The following is a 14,679-nucleotide window of genomic DNA, read 5'->3' as shown; positions in this document are numbered from 1 at the left end:
GTGTGGAAGAGTTTCACATGAAAGAGTTCATAATTACTGTGTTTATTGTTTGTAATATATTGCATTTTTATTATCATTTATATCTGAAATACATATGCTAGGTATGAATGACGTATGGCCCAGTCTGTCTGAAGGCAGAGGAATAGATTTAAATGATCTCCCAAATGTTGTGATTCTATACATAAAAATGACCACGCAGTTGTTCCTAAAGAGATAAATTGTAGAATATGATTCAGTGCTTTGCCATGTCAGAATAAACAGAAGTTTTGATACTCTCAGCTTGTAGAATAAAAATCCACATTCTTACCCAGTTTACTTGGATTTTGTTTTAGTCACCATATAGAAGACACAATATCGAACACCATTTGTATAGTTCCATGCAGCCTTTTCCCATGTTACATATCCTCTTATTCATTCCTTTCACCTTCCAGCAGTTTAAAAATGAGTTGTTCACTGGAATGTTTTTCTTTATAGTGATTTTAAGGAGATGGCTAAATGGCATGAGCAGCATTGTCGAGGCTTGTACAGCTGTGTTCAGGAGGCCATGGGTCTGTGGGATGTCCATCTACTCAAACTGTCACAGCAGGAAGATGTACTTGAGGAAAAAGTAGATAAATACAGATTGGAACAGGATGACATAATACAGGTATAAACATAAAAACAATGATGTGGCATAATGTAAAGAAAAGTCTTCTTAATACAAAGAACCCTCTGGAATTCAAAACAGCTGCTAGAAATATCTGACTTTTATATTGGAATTTCTACTTTTAAGTTTCATTCCGTCAAGTGCATTTTTGCTAAAGGCTTGATTCACACTGAATGGACAGTCCTGTCTTATTCTTGATATGGCAAAAGTGATAAAGATCACTGCTGCTTTCTGTACAAAGTGGCTGTAAGTTGCTATTATGAGATCTTGTGCAGGTATGGAGTCCGGTTGGATGCCAAATTCTCATAGCTACAACAGCCAGCTTGGGGTGGCTGTGTCAGAGCTGTTCATTATCAAGGGAGATCTTCACAGGTGATAAGTTTTGCTAAGGTCTTGGTGTGGAATATACATTCATAATCAAATTACTTGAATCCTAAATAGTTATGGAGATTTTAGTATATACTAAACTGTTTTTATTAGCTTTTTAATGTGGCCTTGTGTGATGAAAGATGATCTGGATACAATTTTGGAAAAAATGAAAATGGCAAGCTGTGAAGAAGAGCTGAAGGAATATTTGGAGAATGCCCTTTCTTCTCTAGATCAAATTAGAGCTAGGTATGAATTTTGTATAAAAGTAAAGCATATTTTAACATTGGTTGTACTACTTAGGCCTTGTTTATGCTGTTGTGTGAAGGTATGGAAAAAAGAGTGTTTCACTTGATGTAAGAATATAAAATAATGCACATATTGAACAAGGTTAAGGCAAATAATACCCACAGTTTAGGAATGGGATGAAGAAAGACTGCTATAATTCAAAAACCATACCACATCAGTATTCCTGTGCATACCATCACATCCATGCCTTATTCAGAAGGTAAAAGTAGTTCAGATTCTTGAATCACAGGAATCAAAAGTTGGTCTGCACCATCACGTCTGCACTCACAGACTTGATCTCATTCAAAGTTGCAGGGACTAAGATCTTTAAGTAGCCAAAGTATTTAATTTTGGTAAGCTCTCTGTTATCCTTCTCATGATTAGGCATTTGCAACCTTAAAAACCCTATAAAAATTGGTACAATACTGCTCTTTTTGCTAAACATTTTAGCAGCAGGTGTGAAACCCGAGAGGAAGCAGCTCTGTTCTCACACCCAGGGGTCTTTTCTGCCTGTTAGATCAGAGGCACATTAGAAGAGCAATATGGACATGAGGGGCAGTCTTACATGCCTTATAGTGGGATTGTGGTGGTTTGATACTCTTAATAATCATTCGTACAATTTTTAAAAAGCCGGAGGTAACAGACCAAGTGAAAATACAATGTAACCTATCTGAATACATACCTAAATTCCCCATAGTTATCTTTGTTTAGAAGACAAAGCAAATGTAAATGAAAACAAGTGTAAACACTGATTTTTCTTGAATCTAGACTCAGCTTGAACCATTAGTTTTTATTTTCAAGTAAAATGAAAATAAACCAGAAAGGCTCAGTCACAGCTGAGCACAGTGTAGAACTACCAAGAAAGACAGTAATTTGACCTCTCTTACGTAAGCAGAGTTTGAACAGTTCCCCATCCAAAAGGAAGGATGTAAAAGGCTTTATTGGAAATATTTCTTAACTTTTGTGCATTTATTTATTTGTAATGAACTAATCTCTAACAAGCCAGGATGTGATTGTATTCAGTATAAACAGATCAATGACAATGTTTAGCCTAAAGGTTTTATGAGATTTATCAAAAAAATTAGATTTAAGGGCACTGTAGTCACACTTAATTTTATTTCTAATATTTTAATCTCTTAAACAGTGATCTTCAATTTGACAGGAATGAGACATTCAAGCAGATTGTAATGAATGAAGTAATGGCTTATCCAAAAGCTATTTTGTGGGAGTTGATTTCTTATAGTATATCCATCAGCCAGCATTTTAATGTGAAGGAAATCTTCAAACAGGTAAAAAGAAAATTTCTTCTGGTTTAAAACCTTACTGGTGTATTACTTTTTCACTTTAGAGAAAATTTACATTACCTTTGAAATTCAGATTACATAAAGTACCGTTTCAGCCATTGAATAAAGTGCTTTTGGTAGAGAGAGCAGAGGGAAACCAAAACATTTCTCAGTCCCGCACTTTTAACTCTGTCCTTGTTACAAACAGAATTTTAGCAAATTCACTTGGCTTTTGAACAGAAAACTACAAGGTAACAGATTTTCAGTAATTGATTTGAGTGTTACAGGTTCTTTAGATAGTGAGTGATCTTTTCAAGACTAGCCTATCTTACTGAAATAGATATATTTGAGAAGGGATATGGATTTTTTAGAAGAAAGCAAATCTATATTTTAAAATGCTGTGGTGGATGTTTTTTGTTGTTGTTTTGCTTTTAGAACTTGCAAGACACAATAGACTCCACAGTTCAAGATCAAAATAATACCTCAACAGTCCAAACAGGTATTTCTGCTTGGTTGTTTTTCAATCTGTATTTCTTTGGATTGTAACCAGAAGAACTCTGCTTTAACTGTAAATAAGTAGTCGAGGCTTCAGAAGGTGAACATATGGTGGAGCAGCAAGCTGAGAGCATCGTGCAAAGAGAGGAAAATCAGAGTATCCTGAGTTGGAAGGGACCAATAGGGATTGTGAAAGTCCAACTCTTGGCCCTGCCCAGACACCCCAACAATCTCACCCTGTGTATCCCTGAGAGCATTGTCCAAACTCTCCTGGAACTCTGGCAGCTTTGGGGCTGTGCCCATTCCCTGGGGAGCCTGGGCAGTACCTGACCACCCTCTGAGGAAAGAACCTTTTCCTAATCTCCAGACTAATCCTCCCCTGGCACAGCTCCAGCCATTCCCTGAGTCCTGTCCCTGTCACAGAGATCAGAGCTGCCCCTTCACTGCCCCTGAGAGGAGCTGCAGCCGCAGTGAGGTGTGACCTCAGTCTCCTACAGCAGAACCAAATGCCTTCAGCCACTTCTTGTATGGTTTCCCCTCCTGACCCTTCACTATCTCTGTGTCCCTCCTTTGGACATTTCTCTAATAGCTTTAGGTCTTTCTGACATTGTGGCAATCAAAATTACCCCCAGGGCTCGAGGCAAGGACATCCCAGCCCAGAGCAGAGCAGGACAATCACCTCTGTCAGCTGGTGCCAGAAGATGGGGACAGTTGTCAAAAATCAGCTGGAGAAAAAAAGCTAACAGAGAAACAGGTGATCTTGGCACAGGAAATTGAAGAAACAGAGGAAGAAGAAGATGAGGAGAGTATGCCTCATAAAAGTGAAGAAAATGAGCATGCAGAACAGGGACTAAGCATTACACAGGTAAGTGAGCAAGAGAATAAATTTGAAGGTGAAGGCAGTCTTGTCCAAATTAAGGAGAAATAGGAAGTCTTTTTGCTGAGAATGAGTAGAAAGTAATTTTTTTCTTAGTTTGCTTACAAAGCACACAGATCCTTTTATGGGAAAATGGAGTGTATAAAACAGTTCACAACCATTCTTTTCAATCTTTTACCCTTAAAGAAACTCTTTGCATAATTTTTTTTTTCATCTGTCTTTCATCACAGTGTTCTCAGCCTGTGGTTTTAAGGTAAGTACTTGTACCTAAGTATTAATTTTTCAGTTTCCATTAATTTGTTGCCATAACAAAAACCTTTTAAAACATTGTCAACTCTGCCTATGTCTTGCTGGCATATAAATATATAAAAATATAAATGTATAAAATATAAATATTGCCAGCACTGTGTAAATGTCCAAATTGAGAATGAGAACATTATTCTAAATGTCCAAATTGAGAATGAGAACATTATTCTAAATATCCTCAGGATTCCTACACTAGCTGGTGCACTGTTGATTCTATGCTGGTACCATCGCGTCCCATCGCGTCCCATCGCGTCGCATCGCATCCCATCCCATCCCATCCCATCGCATCCCATCCCATCCCATCGCATCCCATCCCATCCCATCCCATCCCATCCCATCGCATCCCATCGCATCCCATCGCATCCCATCGCATCCCATCGCATCCCATCGCATCCCATCCCATCCCATCGCATCCCATCCCATCGCATCCCATCCCATCCCATCCCATCCCATCCCATCCCATCCCATCCCATGCAATCCCATCCCATGCCATCCCATGCCATCCCATGCCATCCCATGCCATGCCATCCCATGCCATGCCATCCCATGCCATCCCATGCCATCCCATCCCATGCCATCCCATGCCATCCCATGCCATCCCATGCCATCCCATGCCATCCCATGCCATCCCATCCCATCCCATGCCATCCCATCCCATCCCATCCCATCCCATCCCATCCCATCCCATCCCATCCCATCCCATCCCATCCCATCCCATCCCATCCCATCCCATCCCATCCCATCCCATCCCATCCCATCCCATCCCATCCCATCCCATCCCATCCCATCCCATCCCATCCCATCCCATCCCATCCCATCCCATCCCATCCCATCCCATCCCATCCCATCCCATCCCATCCCATCCCATCCCATCCCATCCCATCCCATCCCATCCCATCCCCTGGGGCCATGCCCATGGACAGGATGGAATAGGGGCCGGGCAGACACCCCACAGCCGTGCTCCATGCCCTGGGGCGGCGCGGGGCTGTCCCTGCCTGGGCAGCGCAGGGCTGGGCTGTGTTCTCCGGCCTCTCCCGCAGCCCCTCAGCTCGGGCTGCGCTCGCTCTTTGCCAGGTGCAGCCGTGCAGCGCACACGAGAGCAGGAACGCACCCGTGGCCGCTTCCGCAGAACAGCGCAGGTACCTGCAGCCATCCCCACCTGGGCTGGGCCTGCTGGCACTGCTCAGCCCAGCACTGTGCTCAGAGCACTCCATGCAACATCCCGGGCTTCTTGCCCTTCTGCTACAGATGGTTTGCAAATTCACGAAGAGGATTTGGGAGGAAGAGAGCAGTGTCATGGGCGCTGTGGTCAGAGCGTACTCTCCCATCTTCAAAACCAAGGCCAGTGCTGCCCTGCTGGATATGCTTGTGGAGGAGGGTCCTTCCAGCCTAAAGCAAGTGAGCAGCCTGTGGCCTGGCTTTTCTCCTCCAGCAGTTGCGTGGCCTCCCAAGCCACGCCTGCTGTTCCCTGGAAGCCTTTGAGGCCATGGCAGTGTGGTGGCAAGGGAAGCACTTCTCTGGGGCAGCTGGGCACATTCCTTCCTCTGGCAGCTTTCCAAGTCTCCCCTGCCTTCTCCAGCTGCCTGCCATGGTGAGGTACATCCTCATGGCCAAAGAGTTTCCTGAGTACAATCTGTACAGGCCCCTTCTGGATCTGACAGAGGCACAGCCCTCTGACGTGGTGATGGCTCTCCTGGGTGTGGCCCCAGTGTGTGACAGGTACGGGGCCCACGTGTCCACAAGGCTCAGCAGCCCTTCACCCTGTACAGCCTGTCCCAGGTGTCTGACAAACAGAGAATTCCAGGGCCCTCTGGCTGCTCCCTTTGCCAGCCCTGGCCCCTGCCAGCGCCCCAGCGTGCTGCCATGCTTCCCCCCTGCCCCTCAGGGGCCAGTCCCCACAGGGCTGGGCTGCCTGCGTGCTGCCAGTGAGGGGCAGTGGGCAGAGGCAGGGCTGGCAGAGCAGCTCAGCTCCCCGCTGCCACCCAGGCCATGCTGCTTTGTCCCAGACCCCTCTGAGACAGAGCTCTGACCCTACAGAGCTGCTTTGGCCATGTGGAAGAGCATCATGTGCTCGCCCAGGACTGCAGAGCCGGCCATGCTCGTACTCCTCGAGGTGCTGGGGAGCTGGCCAGAGCACAGCATGTGCACCTCCGATGGGGACCACACGGCTGTCCTTGCCCTGGCTGTGAGTTTCTGCCTTTGCTGGCCCCAAGGCCACCCCTCCAGCAGCTCTCCATCCTCCCTCCCCCACACCGTCTCCCTGCCTCAGGCGCTGGGCTGAAACCTGGCCTCGGGGCAGCTTCAGGGCCACCAGGCCCGGTGCTCCCCCTGCGTCTCTCCGGGCCTCTCCCTCCCGTGCTTGGGCCCTGCCACACGGACACCTCGGCACTGAGCGCTGTCTCGAGGGGCTTTGTCCTTTGCAGGCAACTGTGGTGATGTGGAAGATCCTCCAGCTGCCCTGTGTCCCACAGATGGTGACCGTGTATTTCCCCCGCCTGTTTGTCCATCTGCTCTTCCAAGTGTTCTTCAGCACTCTGGATATGCCAGAGGAGGTCGATACCTTCTGGAAGGGATGTCAGCAGCAATACGGCCTTACCACCAGTCCCAACAGATGCTCCATGCCAGTCCTCCTGTCCTTGCCAAATCCCTGGGCAGCAACCAGTGCTCCCAGTGTGACCCGGGCTTTGCTCTGCACACAGCTTTGCAGAGCAGACCCTGAAGTCCCTGCTCTGCCAAATGCAGCACGAGGATGTGGTGGTGGCAATGGAACGCAAGTGTGGCTGGGACACGCTGCTCTGTGCTGACACCCACCACTGTGCTGTGGGTCTGCTGGCCAGGTGAGACCCCCGTCACACTGCTGCCTCTGACATTTGTGCTCTGTGCCTGGGGTGCCCCACACAGTCCCCGTGGTCATGGGCCAGAGGGCCTTGTCACCGAGGGACAGCCAAACAGACTGAAAAAGGCTGGGAGAGGAGGGTGTCCACAAGGAGCCGCCTCCCAAATAGCCCAGGGGCCCTTGCAGGATGCTGGGGAAAGACCAGACCTCTGTGAGTCAGTCCTGGGAGAGGTTTGTTCCCCTGGCCCACAGCCTTGGTTACTTTGTCTCCTGCCAGGGAGATGTCCTGTGTCTCCATCCCCTTGTGCTCTCGGATCGCTCGCTACCTGCTCCGGCTGCTCAGCACACAGGAGCCACGCTGGGAGCTGCCCTCCCTGGCATTCCTTGTGGAGGTGAGCCTGAAGGCCAGCGCTGCCTCGCTCAGCTGCCTCCCGGCTCTCTGCCCTCTCTTGGCCGCAGTGCCTGGGACGGAGCCCGCACCCTGTGCTGCTGCCTGGGCCCGGCCCTGTGCGGTTCTGGGCTCCTGCCAGCTGCTCCCCTGTCACTGCCCTGTGCCTTTCAGGGCCTCGAGTGCCTGGAATTGAGTGAACGCGGTGCTGACAGAGTCCTGCAAATCTTGTCAAGGCACCTGAGGAGCGAGTGCAAGGAGAGGGGTCACCTGGTGCTCAGGGCCCTTCTCGAGCTCATCAACGATCCCTCGATGGTGAGAAGGGGGCAAGGGCAGAGGCTGCACTCAGGAATGCAGTCGCTTGGGCTTGGCTGGGCTTTGGGCGCTGGGCCAGCTGCTCCCAGCTCTCCTGCCTCCTGCTTCAGCTGCCCAAGTGCTTTGGAACAGCCCTTTGGCCTCTAGGCCCTGCAGCAGCAGGATGGCATTTCACAAAATTGTGTTCCTCACAGAGAGAAAAAATGTGGAGCCTGACTGAAAGTCTTGTGGAGCTCCTGTGGGATGCGGATGGAGAGATAGTTAGCATGACAGTCCCGCTCCTCAACTTTATCATCTTGGACAAGGACATGCTGACACCCAGCCCCATCACACTGCAGCTGGTTGAGGCGCTCCTGCCACTCCTTGACCACGTAAGGCTCACTGCCCCCAGCCACGGCCACTGGCTGCTGCCCAGACACTTTGTGCCCTGTGGATTTGCAGGCCTGCACCAAGCTGAGCCCCGTGCAGCCAATGCTGAGATCTCTTTTTCTTCCCTTCATACAGGACAATAGCCAAGTGCAGCTGCTCTCCATACTGCTCTTCTGAACATGGATGACTTTTCCACAGGAAAAAGAAAAAGAGGCTCTGAAGGCACACGTGCACCAGAGCCTGCTGCCACTCTCCTTCCACTGCCATGATGAGAACCAGCGAGTGGCAGAGGTGAGGACTCGGCAGCTGCTGCTGTTCCCCTGGCAGGGGCTGGGCTGCCTCCTGCCCTGGCACCTCGCAGGCTGCAGCCTCCTCCAGGCCTTGGCACAGGGACGGGTCCTGCGCCCTGGGCTGTGGGGCCATCTCCGCGTCTTTGCTGCTCTCCAGGCTTCTCAGGAAACGCTGCTTTGTGCGGCCGAGTTCCTGAAGAGGAGGGATCTTGAAAAGCTGGTGAAGAACCAGAAGCTGTGGAAGTTCACCGAGTGCCTGGTAAGGAGGGCCGGGAAGCCGCAGCCCCAGCCTGGAGAAGCCCCCTGAGCGCGGTGCTCGGTGTGCGGGCTGGCAGCTGTGCCCCTGCCCGCTGCTGCAGCCCGAGGCCGCGCGGGCTCTGCTCCAGGCTCCTGCGGCCCGAGCCGGGTGCCCATGGAGCCCCGGCCCGGCGGGGCTGCGGGGCCAACCCTTCCCTCCTGCCGCTCTCTGCAGCTGGCAGAGGACAGCAGCAGCGTGGCCGAGCACCTGCGCCGGGCCCTGCCCTACCTGCAGAGCCCACAGGAGCCCCTGCGAGAGGCGCCGTCAGGTTCATGGGTGAGCCACGAGCCGGGCCAGGAGGCCGTGTGGGCACAGGGCTGGCAGCGCCGCTGGCAGGGAGCTGTGCCGCTGGGCCTGACAGGCTCTGTGTTCCCAGGAACGGCCGGGAGGAGCTTGAGGGGACAGCAGGAAAAGCTCCAGCTGATCTGCAATGGTGAGACAGGGCAGCGGGCTGCCAGCGGGGGCTGCCGGGGCGAGCTGCAAGCCCTGCCCCAGCTGCGGAGAGCTCTGCTCTCCTAGGTAGAGCACACAGAGATTTCAGGGACACGTGGGGGATGCGTGGCTAGCAGCTTCGGGCTGATCCCCTTGGTCCCTGATCCCTCCCGGCCATGGCAAGAGCCGGCTGGGATGGCCCTGGCAGGGGGGGCTCCCCTCGGCTCCCCGCAGAGTCGGGATCTGACCGTGGCTCTGTTCCTCTCTCTTGCAGCCCTTGAATGCCTGACAGAGGATGTCAGTAGTGCCATGTCAGAGCTGCCACTTCAAACATTGCATGTGCTCCGGGCAATACAGAGTGGGCGATACTCCATCTTCCAGAAGGTGCAAGATCATACAGCCCTCTGTGATGTCACACGGACATCTCTGTGATGTAACACAGCTCTCTGTGATGTCACACTGACACCTCTGTGATGTCACACAGCTCTCTGTGATGTCACACCGACATCTCTGTGAAGTCATACTGAGCCTGTGAGGTCACACAGCTTTTTGTGGTGTCACACTGACATCTCTGTGATGTCATTCAGACATTACTGTGATGTCACACTGACCCTATGAGGTCACACAGCTTTTTGTGATTTCACAGAGCTCTCTGTGATGTCACACTGACGTCTCTGTGATATCACAATGAGACTTCTGTGATGTCACACAGCCCTCTGTGATGTCACACGGACATCTCTGTGATGTCACATAGCCCCTGTGATCTCACACACCACTCTGTGATGTCACATGGATGTTTCTGTGATGTCACACAGGATCTGTGATGTCACAAAGCTCTCTGTGATGTCACTCAGGACCCGTGATGTCACACAGCCCCTGTAAAGTTACACAGATCTCTGTGATGTCACACAGCTCCTGGTCTCTCACTCTCGTTTTTTATCTGTCTTCCAGCCCTTCAAGCCATGAGCGAAGATGACAGCCCATCCTCCACTAACCTGGAAATTCAGGCAGTTTTTGGAGAAAGATGTGCAGAACTAAGGTCATCTGCTGGATTCAGAGAACCAGGGTCCCAAGCAGAGTACCAGGAGACAGTGAAGAGAGCACCAAGACTCAGTGTCACTGGAGCTCCAGGCACACCTGATGCTGGCCACAGCTGTGCCTGCTGCAAGCTCCCATAGCTGCTGCCTTCCCCCTCCCTGTTGACAGCTCCCTCCCTCCAGCCCTCAAACGTTGCCCATTCCCTTTTTTTGGCCCCCATCTCATCCCTTCCCTTTCCCTTCTATTAATAAACAGTTTGATTTCTCCCCCTTACCTGCATCTCTGTGGAGCTGAAGCGGCGCAAATCCCGGGCCCTGGGACACACAGGCCCCTGCTGCTGTTCTCTTCCACGCCGTGTTCTGTGCACACACACACAGAACGAGGGCAGATCAGGCTGGAGAGGTGCCTGTGCTGAAGGTGCAGTTCCACAACCCTGTGGAGTTGCAGATCTTGCTGAGCAGCCTGGAGCCCCTGGAATTTGGAAGAGCCAAGCTGAGTATGCTCTGAAGGCAGCTGTGAGGGATTCCATGGCAAGCTTCCACAGAGGGCAAAGGAGCTTGGAATGCTGGAAGTTTTCAGGAATAGCTTCCTGAAAGCTCAGCAGTGCTCCATCCCTGCACAGGATGAGGGAGAGGGCAGAACCAGCGACCATCCAGGCTTAGCAGGGAGCTTTGGGTGTGCCTGAGGGCAAAGGAAGCAGCAGTGCGGTGCCCCAGACTGGGACGCGCGACCCTGCCAGTGCCCGGAGCACTCTCAGGCAGTGCTGGGATCCCGGCTGTGGTTCTGGTCCCCACAAGTGAGGAATGGCCGCTCCAGGCTCAGATCCAGTCAGAAAGCCAAGCAAGTGAGAGCAGAGGGAGGGCACCCTTCCAGTCTCTCTTGGGCATGGCCGCAAAACAGCCCCTGCTGCTTCTTCCTCCGCCTGTGTTTGGGCTGTGCTGGTGGCAGAGGCAGCCAGGCTGTGCTCTGCCTTCCAGAGCCTGTTGGGAACGGGCATGAAAAGCGCTGTGTGCACAGCAGAGAGGCCTGGAAGGTGCTGGCAAGAGCGTCCTGCGGGAGCAGGGCTCTGGGCTCTGGCTGGGAACAGCCTGGTCTTGGTGCCGTGGGCGCAGGCAGGAGTTGAGGCAGGTGAAGAGGCAGTGAGCAGCTTGTGTTTGTAGAGGGCCTGGGGATGCACGTCTGAGCCTCCACCTGGAAAGGCACTTGGGGGAATAGGAGCTAGAGCTGGATTGCCTGTCCTGAAAGGACATGAAGTCCTTCAGCTTTGCCAGCGTTTCTTAAGGGTGTGTTGGTGTTGAGCAGAAAAGCCGCACATTTGGGGAAATGCCTTTGGAGGAAAGGGGCTTGCTTCTCAAGGAAAGTGCTTCCCAGGGAGCTCCCAGTGAGGCAGGTGCAAGTGTCCCCCTTTGGCTCTCTGTGCTCCTTTCAGTCCTTGAGGCCCACTGCACTTGGCAGAGGGGCAGGGCAAGGGAGAAGGCTGTGAAGAGCAGGTTTGGCATCCACCTGGACCTGCAGAGACCAACCCAAGCACCTGCAGCAGCGTGTGTTATCCCCCTTTGGACAGAGGGGTGAGCAGAACCATCTCTGTCCATCTGTGAGCCCCAAAGCTCTCAGTGGGAGCTGTGAATTAAAAGGCCTTTACAAACTCACTTTTCACATCTTCCCTGTCTGCTGTGTTTCAACCCTTGGCAATATGCATTTGCCTTTGTGATTTTTGATACCACGGATCCAAGGAGATCATTGTGACCCTGAGAAACCTCTTGGAACCAAGGGGCCATTGTGACACAGCAAGGCCTCATGGAACCACAGGTCCATTGTGACACTGCAAGGTCATACAAAACCAAGGTGGCCATGGAGCCAAGGTTCTGCTATGGAACCTCATGGAACAAATGGACCATGGTGACACTGTGGAACCAGGGAGACTGTTTATGGCAGTAGGAAAGCTCATGGAACCCCAAGTCCATTGTGACACAGCAAGGCCTCATGGACCCAAGGGACCATTGTTAAACTGTGCGGCCTCATGGAACCATGAGCCATTGGGACACAGCGTGGCACCTCATGGAGCCAAGAGTCCATTGTTACACTGTGGGGCCCTGTGGCACCAAGGGGACCACAGTGACTTTGTGGGGCCTCATGGAACAATGGAGACTGTTCTGACACTTTGGAACGCCCTGAACCAAGGTGCCATTAGAGCATGGCAGGGCCTCATGGAATCAAGGGGACTACAGTGTCACTTAGACCATTTGATTTAACCTTACTTACAGGCCTGACTGGCTCAGCTACCCAAGGCACTCAGAGCCCTCTGAGAGCAGCATTTCTGCCACATTTCCCCAGCACAGGCACTCCTGTGTGCACACAGACACAGAGAGTCAGTGCAGGGCACCTGTGACAAATTCCCCTGAGGGCAGGGAAATGCTCCCTGTGAATGCTTTAGCATCTTCCCAGCGGGGAAGGGTTGAGCCTGGAGGAGTGGGGGGATCGGCCCAAGCTCCCTCGTTGTTCGGGATCCCCCGAGTGCAGCAAATGGGAGAGTTCCCGGCTCAGAGAGGCCCCACTCAGAGGGAGTTGCTGGCCCAGGAGAGCTCCAAGGGCTCCTTTTGGAGCGCTGTTTGTAGGGCCCCAAGAGAGGGGCTTCAGTCCCAGCCATGTTTCACCCTGGCCGCACTTGGCATCAGCAGCTTTCTTTGGCAGGGTGAGAACAGGGATGTTGTGCCACTGAGGGAACACAAACAGTTCCCAGGGCTGCTCCTAAAGCAGCCAGGAGCTGGTTGGGCAGCAGCAGTGCCTGGAGCAGACAGGGTTTGTGATGAGCTCCAGAGGAGCTGAGCCCAGGGGCTGCTGGCCAAGGCCGAGGCCCAGCGAGCGTTTCTCAGCTGGCAGGGCGGCCTGAGAAGGGGAGGGGGGAATGCACCAGCACAGGAACCATGGAACCAAGGGACCATTGTGACACTGTGGGGCCCTGTGAGACCAAGGGACCATTGTGACACTGTGGGACCTGTGAGACCAAGGGACCATTGTGACACTGTGGGCCCTGTGAGACCAAGGGACCATTGTGACACTGTGGGACCTGTGAGACCAAGGGACCATTGTGACACTGTGGGGCCCTGTGAGACCAAGGGGCCATTGTGACACTGTGGGGCCCTGTGAGACCAAGGGACCATTGTGACACTGTGGGACCTGTGAGACCAAGGGACCATTGTGACACTGTGGGGCCTGTGAGACCAAGGGGCCATTGTGACACTGTGGGACCTGTGAGACCAAGGGACCATTGTGACAATGTGGGGCCCTGTGAGACCAAGGGACCATTGTGACACTGTGGGGCACCATGGAAGCAAGGAGACCATTGTGACCCTGAGGGGACTCATGGGATCATGGAGACTATTGGGACACTATGAGGCCCCATGGAATAAGTAAATCATTGTGACACTGTGAGGCCTCATGGAACCAGTGAGACCACTGTGACCCTGGGGGTCCCCACAGAACCAAGAGGACCGTTGTGACACTGTGGGGCCTCATGAAACCAAGAGGCCTTTGTGGCACTGCAGGGCTGCATGGGACCAAAGGTCCATTGTGACATCGCAGGGCCTCGTGTCATCAGTCATCCATTGTGACACTGTGGAGCCAAAGGAGACCATTGTGACACTGCAAACCAGCAGGGTCCAAAGGTCCATTGTGACCCTACAGGGCTCATGGAACAGAGAAGTCACTTGTCATTGTGAGGCCTGGGGAACCACGGAGATCATTGAGACACTGCAGGGCCTCATGGAACCTTTGGGACCATTGTGAAACTAAAGGGCCTCATGGAACCCAGGAGCTATTGTGACACTGTGGGACCCCATCGATCTAAGGGTCCATTGTGGCACTGTATGTCTTCTTGTAATCAAGGAGCAATTGTGACACTGTGGGGCCCCATGGAACCAAAGGAACACGGAACATGTCTGGCTGGTTTGGCCTCCCGTGGACTGCCTGACTGGTCCAGCTGACCTTGACATGTTTAGGGTCTCTTCTCACTTTCTACTGAAACACTGGCGCGCCGTTCTTTCCTTCCTATGGAAAATAACTTCCCTCCTCCTCCAGAAACCCATGGACAGTATTGGGATTTTACCTCCAAATTTTCTTGTATCCAGCGATTGTTCCTGTAGGAATATTGGCAGGACAAATCTGCTTGGCAATGGTTTCATCAGGGTCAACTCCCATCTGTCCTCAAAACACTGGGGAAGGCTCCATGCTTTCCTTCTTTTGGGAAAGAACTGCTTCTCCAGGTGCCCATGGGCAAAATTTGGATTCTGTCTCCAAAATTCCCTATATCCAAAGGTTGCTTCCAGACAAAATCTGCCATTCCTGACAAGTGTTGCTGGCCTTGGCCTAGTGAGGCTCTCATCTGCCTTCCAAACACTGGGGATTTGTGCTTTCCTTCCTATGGAAAATAACTGTCCTTCTCCTGCAGGTGCC

The 14,679-nt window shown here is 52.1% G+C and overlaps 1 long non-coding RNA gene across 2 annotated transcripts; it reads left to right on the top strand.

Annotated features, from left to right (window-relative positions):
* Positions 1 to 375: 375 nt before the first annotated feature.
* On the top strand, positions 376 to 3,998 carry LOC140680597 (uncharacterized). Of its 2 annotated transcripts, none has more exons than XR_012051946.1 (4): positions 376 to 646; positions 2,445 to 2,589; positions 3,019 to 3,082; positions 3,711 to 3,998. It is a non-coding gene; the product is annotated as an uncharacterized lncRNA (long non-coding RNA). The 2 variants fall into 2 exon arrangements; XR_012051945.1 differs by lacking the exon at positions 376 to 646 and adding an exon at positions 1,026 to 1,261.
* The last annotated feature ends 10,681 nt before the right edge of the window (positions 3,999 to 14,679 follow it).

The sequence above is a fragment of the Taeniopygia guttata genome, chromosome 25 (genome assembly GCF_048771995.1).
Source record: "Taeniopygia guttata chromosome 25, bTaeGut7.mat, whole genome shotgun sequence".
Classification (NCBI taxonomy): domain Eukaryota; kingdom Metazoa; phylum Chordata; class Aves; order Passeriformes; family Estrildidae; genus Taeniopygia; species Taeniopygia guttata.
This window is presented reverse-complemented; position numbering and strand designations above follow the sequence as displayed.